Here is an 11,789-nt window from a genome sequence, read left to right on the forward strand (position 1 = left end):
GAAGAACTGCTGGTTTAGAGTAGTCCTAGAGGACTTACACATCAACCCTTCAAGATTGCCTCTACCACAGAGCTGCTTGATGCAGAGAGAGGTATATTGGAACATCCTTACCCTTGCTGTTGGGAATGGACCAGCCTGGTCTAAATGATATGACTGGTTTAGGATTCTGACCTTCAGCAGGCCCCAGGCAGCATTTGCCAGCTGTTTAGCAGTGATACTTCCCATCTCAGAGTAGGACTCTATATATTGGATATATGGACATAGAAGATCAGGTAAGATGTTTTATACAATTCTAATACAATTAACTCCATCTAATTTTAGCTGTCTAAAACTGAGGTGCCCAGTAAGCTTTCGAGCATGAGCTATGGCCAAGAGGTGATTCATCTCTAGACAACAGTTCATGGAACAGCACTTTCTTAATTTACTGAGACAATTTCCATATTCTGCCTTCTGTCCTAGGAGATATTTTTGTCCAGAGTTTTAATTTCACAAAGACATTTGTGTCCCTTGAGGCTTTTGGTCACTCTAAATTCACAACATAACTGCTGTTGTAAAAAATGAGGAGCTGTGTATTTATTCAGAGTATGCCATCTCCTGCAAGAGAGAAAAGCTTTTATCTTGTATGTTATAAAACAGCTCAGTGACTGGAAGTAAAGACAAAATTAGGGACAAGGGATGATAAATCTGCATTGCTCTAGGTAGGATTTCTTGGCGCTTCCTTTGGAGATAGAATCCTGATTATTGGAAAAGGGCCTGATAAGCAACTAAATTAGTGGGTAATCTAGTCTATAGAAACATAGAATGGTTTGGGTTGGAAGGGACCTTAAGATCACCCATTTCCAAGCCCCTGCCATGGGCAGGGAAACCTCTCACTAGAGCAGCTTGCTCCAAGCCCCTGTGTCCAACCTGGCCTTGAACGCTGCCAGGGATGGGGCAGCCACAGCTTCTCTGGGCACCCTGTGCCAGTGTCTCACCACTCAGGTCCAGCCTGTCAACTCCTATGTTTCTTAAGAAAGAACACTGCAGTCAGAGATGAGGATCCCAAAGTCCTTAATGACCTGGTCTCATAGCTTCATGGAGGGCAAATGAAGAAGCTTGAACACTGAGCTCTCATATGTTTTAAACATGACAATGTTCACCACATCTCTTGTTTTTCTTTCTGCAGTCTTTCCAAGTGTCTTTCCAAGTCCTTAACCATAAGTGAGATACGGCCAGGTGGGAGCAGAGTCCATCCTTCTGTTCCTAATAAACAAGGAAGACATCATTAAAAAAGCACCAACATCTCTTCAGCTAATAGCGTAGTAAACAGCATTATCTCCACCGTCAGAGCAGACCACATGCACATAAAAGGATGTGTTATCAAAAATATCTGTAATGGTGACCTTAAAAAAGTACAAGAAGTGCTAATGAATTTCTTGTTATTTCAGAAAGGGACTTTCTTCTCTGTCGATACGGAGAGCTTCCTGAAGTAAAAACAAATGAATCGCTTGTCTCTTTCTTTTTAAATATAGGGTTGAAAACTAAGCTTCTGCTCTGTTGTTTTCTAGCTGTTCACAATTAGGAGGTGATGCTCTGAATGAAGACTTTTAAAGTACTGTCTTTACTCAAAGGCTGCATGACATTAAGCAGGGGAGCAGAGAGACATCTCTGCAGTTGCAATCATAGAATAGTTAGGGTTGGAAAGGACCTTAAATCATCTCAAGACTGTTATCAGCAATTTATTATCAAGAGCTTACGGGTGTTAGGCAGGGGGAAGCAGGGAAGTGACATCCCCTGGCCACGTTTAGAGTTAGTGGAGGAGCCAAAATGAGGATGAGGTGCTCTTAGCCGTCCCCTCTGGGCTCATCATTCTGATGCTTGTTGCCTGCAGCAGCAGGACCTTCTCATGAAGCTCTCCCTCTCTTGGCTTATCTGGTTTCTCAGTTACATTTGCTGGTTATGATTTTAAAGCCCTGTGTTGGAGCTGGATGTTTCTGGGATGGAGCCTTCCACAGGCAGAGCCAGGCTGTGCCACCACAGGGATGAGCTCCTGGCAATGCTCATGGTGATGAGTCTGTACCAGCAGCTCTGCTTTGACCATATCACTTTCTGGGGAGCATGGGAAGCTGAGGTTTGGCTGTACATGGCCATTTGGGATGCCACAGCAACCAGAGTGCAAACCCAATTGCATACAACGAGCACAGTTACTTCCTCTCTCCTGAAACCCAAAGAATTCTTTTCTTCTGAGTTTCTTCTGCTGAAAACTACACTTTATGTTAATACTGGCTGGCACTGCTGGTCACACTGAGCCACAGCGAGAAGAGGTGCTGGTTTTGTGCCAAGCTGTATCTTGGTCCTTGTCCAGTTTCACCATGGTATCTTCTCCCTCCCTCCTCTATGATTGATTTAGCAAAGCTCTAGGGAAGTGCCCATTGGAGACACAGCAGAAAGACTCTGTCACACTGCAAAACTTGGTAAAGTAAAAAAAGGGGAGCAAGCTATGCATAACAACATCCAGGCCAAGAACTGGGAAAGAAAACAGTGGTTTTTGATGTCTTCCTGCAAACCTTGGATTTCTTAATCTTTATTCCCCTGAAGAGAAGATGATACAGATGTAATCATCTTGGTGGACATGGTTTGAACACTAAACAGCCAAGCAGGTAGATACTATCTTTCTATTATAATTTGCAATATATGTGTTCTTCCTGTATCACCTGAGCTGCGCGTATCTGGCACAGCATCTGGAGTACTTTCCTCTTCTAACTTTAAATGAGCTGACAAAACACTCCAAATTGAGGAGGATCAGTGCCTGGTTTTTATTAGTCACATCAAATATTTCAAGCTTTCCACTTGCTTACCATGAAAACTGCTAAGGAGGTTTTGAGGGGGTTTTGAGGGTTTTTTATGAGTGCTGCCCTGTGTATCATCAGATGTGATGAAGATGGTCATGAGGGCTTCTGAGCGAGTGCCTGCCTGATAGGCAGCAAATCAGCCCCAGGAAGCTTTGTCCTCTCTTCAGTGCTTCAGCTCAAGTGACATCAGCCTTTGTATAACATGAAGCCATGTTACACCCTCCCAAATCCTCGTTTTCACAATATTCTTTCTTCTCCTTTGAATAAAAGAATTTTGAGTCATTTCCTGTATTAAAAGAATTTTGAGTCATTTCCTGTATTGAAAGAAAGTTGCGGTTGCAAGTCAAACTGCCCAGCTGAGGAAATACTGATCTGTGGGAACCAGAAATGAAGAAATTTAGGAGCTTGGAAGCATGAACCTTAGGACGGAGCATGTAATTACAAGGTTGTTTAATACTTTCTTCGTAGGACCCTGTTCTCCTATAGGGCTGTCTGCAGTTATCAACATGCAGTGATCAAAATCAATAGGACTTCGGAAGGGCTGAACTGTGATAATCAGAGGTATCAATAGAGAAGTGAGTGTGTGTATGTCCAGAAGAGATACAGAAGATCCCATGCATTGCTTTTCCATCTGATTCCTTGCTTGCAGTAGGTGTCAACATCCCTTTTGAAGCATGAGACTATCCCACACATGATGGGATTCTGCGGGGTGAAAGTGGTCTCCAGCAAAGTTTGCGCATCTCTTTTGTGATTGAGCAATGCAATCAGATTTAAAGCCAATCGCAATAACTGTCTGAGCTTGGAGTCTTAGGGTGAAGACCCATTTTCAGCACTGAATGCTCTCTAATTGCAATGAGCTTTGTCCTGGCCCTAAGAAGAAAGTTTGAGGCCATTTGCCCCACATGAGTGATCTCTCTGCAACATCCAAAGCCAACCACCAGGCTTGGAATGATGCAGATGATGAAGCAGGGTCTAGTTATAGTGTGGACAGTTCAATTTATGAGGATCAGAGGAGAACTTCCTCAGGGTAAGCGTAATTCTGTTGAGCAGCCTGATGAATAGTTGCTGTTTCATTGGAAGAAAAGCTACAGGGCATGAAATATGAACTGCTTTATGGAGATAACTCCTGCACTTCATTAGCTTGTTTTACGGCCAACTGCATCCTGTCTAGGTCACCTTTCTTTTTCCTTCTCCTCCTAAGCACAGGAGAGGCATTGAGCATTGTATGCCCTGAACAGCACAACTGTTAGGACTGGTGTGGACATCTTGATCCTTTTGGTACTACATATTTACCAGCTGAAGTTCATTGCTTTCACCTTTAACTGCATTTACCTTCAAGTATGAAGTTGCCCAGAGCTCAGCCCCAAAACTCTGCACAACACCATAGAGAGATGGTGAGGTTGGTTATAGGGTCTGGATCTGAGACAAATATGCTAGCTCATCTGAGTGAAGGGGATAAATCTGATGGTATGAAGGTTAATTTTGCCAAGCACTGGGAGGCAGTTACAGGCACCAAGGCAACAAAGGCCAATTTTCAGTGTTCATTACAGGAGATAGAGTATGTTTGTGACGTCCTTAAACCAGGTGGGATGTTTGGTGGGTATCCTCAGACCAAATGTGACATCTGCCGCATCTGGGCATTTGGCTTGTTTGTGGCCAGGGCAGAGAAGCAGACAATTCTGTGGTGGAGTTCGTCTTACCCATATGAAGACACCTAAATTAGGTGCATTTAGATGTCGGCACATCATAGCTATGCCTACCCCTCTCTGTTAACTGCGATGGCAAATGGGTGACTAGCTCCAAAGTTTGCATCTACACCAACACCTAAACCTAATATTATGTGGGGAAAGGTGAAAACCACCTTGCTGATCCCAAAGTGTTTTCTTGTCATGCTTCCCTCTAGAGAAAGAGATGTAGTTCTCTGGAATACCCCACAAACCTTCTGGGTTACTCAGAGCTTTGCTTCTCATGGTCATTTGTTAATCCCAAGGTCTCCATCCCAACCCCACCTTTTTCCCCTGCACAAATAATGCTTGGTCCCTGCAAACAGTAACAAAATGGGTCATGGAAATCTAACCCAATGGAAAGGATATTCCAGTAGATGCTATTTATTTAATATTTCACCTGTAAGTTTCTCTCTTCCAGCATTGTTGACTGGCATCAGTGCTCCCTTTTTAGCTAGAGCAATGCTTAATTGCCCCATTTTAGATGGCCTTTGCCTACAACCCTTGGTTGCCGATTCCTTGATTTGAGGGCAGCTGAATGTGTGTTAGAAAACCACCCTACAGAGAAAATCCTCAAGCAACCCCAGGAAATTATGAGCTTAAAACTATATCCCAATGCATGAGGTCTGACTTGTGTAGCATAAGCTCATCCTGAGTTACTCTGGCAATAACGTGAAGGATTGCTCTGGTACTGCAACAAAAGGCTTGGGGACTCATCGAAAAGATGCTGTTGAGCCTCATTAGGAGCACAAAACAAGGCATGAACCCTTATTCTGCAGGGAATGAAAGGGTCAGATTTAATAATTTATGCTCAAGGAGGAATAACTCTGTTTCTTTAGCCTGGCTGATGCAAACTGAATCCTGACCTTTTTACGTTCAGCTTTTCATTTTTTCACTCTCTGTTTCCTTCCTGAGGACCACACTGATTTTCTCAGTCACACACTAACATTTCTTGGTTAGTGGTTAGATTTAGAAACCTCCAAGTTACTCCAGCTCAAGACCTTTTCTAAGTATTTCCTACCAGTGCTATTTGCATTTAGAAATTCTCCTTTTTCCATTTCTGCAAGGAATCCTCAAAATCTGTATGGTTCAGATGGCGTTATTTTCACTGCCAGGGAAAAAGCACTAGATTAAGATCAGCCAAGAACTGAAATGCAACTGTTTGCATTTAGTTCTGTGGCAGAGTATTTAGCCCCAGTTCTTGGAACATCTAAAGCAGCTTCCTATGAGGTGGTAAACTCAGAACTGACTCAACAAACTTCATACATTTGAGATTAACTGTGTCTTCACTGAAGTAAAGGAACTCGTTGAACTCTACCTTCCTAAACAGAAGCATCTACTCAGCTCCTTAAACTAAAGAAGATGTAGAAAGATGCCTTATGAAATGGAGTAGAAAGATTTCTAATGGTGGTCTTCAACCATGGGAAGTTCACTTGGTAACATAAGAGTAAAGGTGGAATGGGAATGGTTTAGTATGCTTTAAAACTTGCTGGAAGTCAGGCTCATCTCTGAATTTAGATGCCTGTCATAAAGGGTATTTATGCCTGAATTTAACATCTAGATCCTCTTTATCTTCAACAGGGAAAACCAGACACTTACAGGACATGTCCCACCTGTTTAAAACACCTTTCTTAAGATACAGTCCTGCCCTAGTTGAGCCTACTTGTGTCTGTTGATGGTGAAAGGAGTCTAGACAGCCAGCTCTGGTGTTTGTCTCCAGTGTGAGTCTCTAAAGGTGGTATGACTCCCACCTTTAGTGTCTAGTTATTGGATAGGGGAGAAAGCTGCTTTCTTGGTTAGACAAAGGCAGGTACTACATACCTGATGTCCAAGACGGATGTTATGTAGAGTTTCTACCTGACTTCTATGGCAACAATGCCATCGTGTTATTCAAAATGTGCATTTGTTCATTTAGTCACAAACCCCTTTAAAACTGAAGGTCTGGCTGTTTTCTGGGCTAAAGACAATAGAATTGGTACAAAAATCAGCCAGATTCTAAGTCTGCCTGGAGATGGGTTAAATGGTAAATAAGAGCTAAGGATAATGCAGAAGGACTTTCTCTGACTGTAAATCACAGGGTTAGAGCACTGGCTGCAGCTTGCTGGGCTGTGAGTCTAGAAATCGAGGAAGAAGAGCACAATCCTTACCAGACCCTAGAACTCGAGGGGTCATCTAGTCCCTGCCTGTCAACTCCACCTCTTTCACTGAATACTGATACCTTGTCCCCTTCTCCATCACCATTCCTCAGAAAGCCCCAAGTTATTCAGTCCTTCCTTTTAGGAAAAGGTTTCTAGACTCCCTTATCATTCCCATTGCTTCCCTCTGATTCTGTTCTGCTGCTCCGTGTTTCTCATAATGTGTAGTGCCCACAGCTGAGCATCCTATCCATGGTTTTATTGTCACAGCAAAAACCAAGGGGTTGCTTTGCATGTGTTACGTGTCTCAGAATTAGATTTACACTTTTTATGTGTGATGTTGCCAGTTGATCTTCTGCATGTACACCCTGATTCATTTCTGGAAGACCACCTATCGAATCAGTGATGCTGCTGCTCCACTTCACAGGCTGTTTCCTTCCTGCTCTCTAATATATGCATGGAAACAAGGATTGCCTGCATTTATCATCCAGATAACTGCTGAAAATGCTGAATAGCCTAAGACCCACATTACCACCTAAGACCCACAATACATCCTTCTCTTCTGCGGTTAATCGGTGCCACTCAATATGCTCTTCCATTTGACACAGTTGTGAACCATGTTAAGGCCACTTTATTTTCAGGGATTTTCCAATCAATTTTTTACTCACCTTATAATCCTTATAATAGGTTGTATTCCCCTAACTTGACAGATAGTGCAAAACTTCTTATTAAAGTCAAGCAAAGTGACAGGGTGTCTCACTACACCTGAGTAAGGAGCTCAGTACAGAGGCTGGCTTAAGACGTGCACTTTACAGGATTAAGTATACTTGATTAACTATAACCTGCTGGTAATAAAAAGGAGAAGGGAAGGAACAAGTATGGTCATGCAATAATGTGCTTCATTTATGAGTTTCTTTTAAGGTCCTGAAATTTTCCTGCTCAGGCCAGAGCAATGATGATTGCAAATAGGAACATCTAGAGAAGAAACTTATCTGTACTACACAGCTGTGTTTGCATGCGGAAGTATTAAAGAACCCAATGTTGGCATCTCTGTGTTCATGAAGTTGTGGCAACACTCACTACAGGGATACTAAATATATCAAGAATTTTTAAGCTGGAAGCTTAGCCAAACGCTAACTCTGAGCAGAATAAGATTAAGAACTTAGAGTCCTCCCTTTCTGCTTATTAGACCATTTTATTGTAGCAACAATGTGCTTGGTGTTTGATTCCCACAGGGAAATACTAAGGAATGTTTGGGGGTGCTGCAGACTAACTTGATGGTTTTGGAGAATGGCACCAACAGCCAAAAGAGCCAGCATGATGTTGGATGTTGCTGGGAATGGGCAGAGAAGATCATTTTGCTGTCATATAAAATCTTGGTGTGCCTACATGTAGGGGAAATCCTGCCATTGTGGTCTCTGCATCTCAAAAAGGGTATAGTGGAATTGGAGAAAGTCCATAGAAAGGCAACTGAAATAATCATGGGACACAATCATGGAGCAGTGGCCTTACAAGGACAGACTGCAGAGGTCTAGGACTGTTCAGGATAAGGATGTGTGTAGGTTAACTGTATCATGGAGGTGAGGGATTGCAGATCCCCCGATAACAGAACTACAGGACATTTGGTAGGACATCAGTATAGAACATAAAAGCAGTCCCTTGTTTGCACAGTGGGTCCTTTAGCTTGCTGCCAGAGGAGGTTGTGGAGGCCAATGGTACTGGCAGGTTGTCATAGTTTAAATCCCAGCCAGCAATGAAGCACCACAAGTTGCCCACTCACTCCTCCTCAGTGGGAAGGAGTTGGAAGGGTAGAAGTGAGAAAACTCATGGGTTGAGATGAAAACAGTTTAATAAATGAAAACAAACAAGCAAATAAAGAATTGTGTCACAGAATCCCAGGCTGGTTCGGGCTGAAGGGAAAGCTCATCCAGTTCCAACCCCTGCCATGGGCAGGGACCCCTTCCACTAGAGCAGCTTGCTCCAAGCCCCTGTGTCCAACCTGGCCTTGAACACTGCCAGGGATGGGGCAGCCACAGCTTCTCTGGGCACCCTGTGCCAGCGCCTCAGCACCCTCACAGGGAAGAACTTCATCACTGGATCTATAAAACAAGGAATGCCCAACTGAAAATGTAATACCACTTGGGTTCATTTGATGCAAAGGGGGCAAGTCCTTTGGTCCAGACCTCTGAATTTCTGTTTGCTCCCCAGCTTCTGAATGATTCTGCTTTCTTCCCATCAGACAAAACTGCACCAGATCCACTGCACAATCAGCTTACAACCTCCACTACTCAGACCTCCAGACCAGACGAGTTAGTGCAGCATTTTAAAAGCACCTGCAGGATTTCAGAAGGCCCTTGTTAAGCCTACACCTAAAGAGGGCTGGAACTGTGTCTGGTTTACTTCCTGGCAACCCCATTTCTGCCTCTTTCTTGGCATTGCACAAAAATGATCTTCATCATCTCGTCTGTGGTGACCTAGGCCGTGATCTTTTCCTTCTTCTCCTAAAAGAGAGGACTTCTCTGAGCAGTAGAACTCTAGTGATCAATGAAGGGAAGACAACAAGCAATAGAGACTATCTTTGCCCCGTACACCTTCCCAGGTGCTCAAGACCCTCCTATTTCTCTTCATCACCCAGTTTCCACTGAGTTTTCACAGCACCTCCCCTCCTTTACTGCCACACACCTCTATTGCTAACACCTAATGTTCATCATCTAAATTATAACGCTAATTATGGGGGGTTTATCTCACAACCCCCTGGTTTTTTCCATGTCTGGATAACTTTCCCCCTTGCTGGGTCTGTTCTCACGTTCCCCTTTTCTGCCTCGCTCTGCTTCGCATCAGTCGCTTGCAGAAGCAGCACTGGTTTTTCCTGGTACTGTTGAGCAAGCTGCCCTGTTTCACAGAGCTGACCTAACTAATTGCTCTCACAAGCAGTAACCTGTTTTTTTCCCCTACTCTGACCTTTCAGAGGTCTAAATGGCAGGTTTCAGGTCTTGCTCATGAAAGCTGTGCTTGTAGCCATTAGCCACCTGGGGTCACCGTGCCTTCCAGGACAACTGAGAGGTACATCGTGTGTTCTTGCTAGGATAAAGACTCACCATTTCTAATCAAATCTTAGTGCCTATTATCCAGCTACACTGGGATTTGCTGCTTGAAAGCAAATGGCTGTGAAGGAGGGAGCACGTTCAGCTCATCTGCCAAAAAAAGACCTTTTCCAGCAAAGGACAAATTCATCTTTTTGAGAATCCTAGAATCCTAGAATGGTTTGGGTTGGAAAGGGCTTTGAGAGCATCCAGTTCCAACCCCCCTGCCATGGGAAGGGTTGCCTCACCATAGACCATGTCACTCAAGCCCCATCCAGCCTGGCCTTGAACACTGCAGGGATGGAGCATTCACCACTTCCCTGGGCAACCCGTTCCAGTGCCTCAACACCCTCACAGTAAAGAACTTCTTCCTTATATCCTATCTAAACTTACCCTGTTTCAGTTTTAACCCATCACCCCTTTTCCTATCACTACAGTCCCTGATGAAGAGTCCCTCTCCAGCATCCTTGTAGACCCCTTCAGCTGGTGGATAGTTCATGGAATCATAGAATGGTTTGGGCTGGAAGGGACCTTCAAGATCATAGATTCTGTGTGTGCAGTGCAAACTGCTGCCCTCTGCTCAGAGTTTTCAATCATTAACTGACCAGCAGGGTTTTGAACAGTTGAGAGAGGGAGATTGAGCTGGAGGGCTGCAGAAAACATCCCCCATCTCTGTTTCCATCATGGAAATAGATATAAAATTAAATAGTTTGATGAAGCAGGAAATAGAAGGGGATGTTGGGGAGTAAACCCATGCGCCTCCAAAGAACAGACCCCATGTTTAACAGGGGAAGGAGAAATTGCGCTTAAAAGTCTGTGATTTAGACCTCATAGCAGCCTTCCAGTATCTGAAGGGGGGCTATAGGGGTGCTGGGGATGGACTCTTCATTAGGGACTGCAGTGATAGGACAAGGGGTAATGGGTTAAAACCTAAACAGGGGAAGTTTAGATTGGATATAAAGAGGAAATTCTTTCCTGTTAGGGTGGTGAGGCACTGGAATGGGTTGGCCAGGGAGGTTGTGAATGCTCCATCCCTGGCAGTGTTCAAGGCCAGGTTGGACGAAGCCTTGGATGCTATGGTTTAGTGTGAGGCATCCCTGCCCATGGCAGGGGGGTTGGAACTGGATGGTCTTAAGGTCCTTTCCAACCCTAACTATTCTTTGATTCTATGATTTCTTTCTGGGCAATGTAACAAATATGTTTTACCAACCCAGATGGCTGGGGTTCTGTGTATGCAGTTGTGCATCTCCAGATACCTTGGAAAAAGGTGAAGAGTTGGGGTCTAAGACTTGCAGACAGGATTTTCAAGAGCGAATCTCTTGAAGTCCTTCAGTGGACTATGGCAATGGTGTTTCCTGTTATGCTATTAAAAATGGAAGGGGATTTGGAGTATGGAGTCCCAGCGTGAGCAAAGCATTTTATCCACAGCAGCTTCTCCATAAGCCTTACATGTTCCCTGTGCCCTGATGCATTTGGGTTTGGGCAGTAATCTCTTGGCCAAAGCCTTGTTGAACCCTATAAGAGAACTTGTCACTTGCATCAGTAAAGCTGCACAAAAGCTTTCATGAAAAGGGTGAAGGGAGATTCATCAGGAGAGAGATAGCAGGGGCTGTACCACCTCATCTGTCTGCTGCTCTTATGAGCACTGCTAAACCTTTTCTCACCTTTTCTTGTGCTGGGGGAGAAGATGCAGATTAGTGTTTCTCCCTGTAGATATCACATTATTCACTCCTCAAAAAGGTCTGTTTTGGGTCTCCCTTGTGTCAACTGCCTTTCACAGCACCATCATCCTGCTGAGAGTGAGGACAGGAGAGTCTCTGAACAGAGACACTAACCCAGGGTCCTCTGTGTGTGTGCCTATGACTGACAGATGCATTTAAAAACATGTCACATCTATTTCTTAGCATGCCTGTTAGGAAGACTTCATTCCTTGAAGATTTATAAAGGAGAAGTAAACACCCAGCATGTAATAGTTGTGTAATAATCCACAAACCCATTAAAACCTTGCCCACTTCT

This window comes from Pezoporus flaviventris, unplaced genomic scaffold (assembly GCF_033815535.1).
Source record: "Pezoporus flaviventris isolate CSIRO_AGI_PZ_B2104156 unplaced genomic scaffold, CSIRO_AGI_Pfla_v1 ptg000049l, whole genome shotgun sequence".
Taxonomy (NCBI): Eukaryota; Metazoa; Chordata; class Aves; order Psittaciformes; family Psittacidae; genus Pezoporus; species Pezoporus flaviventris.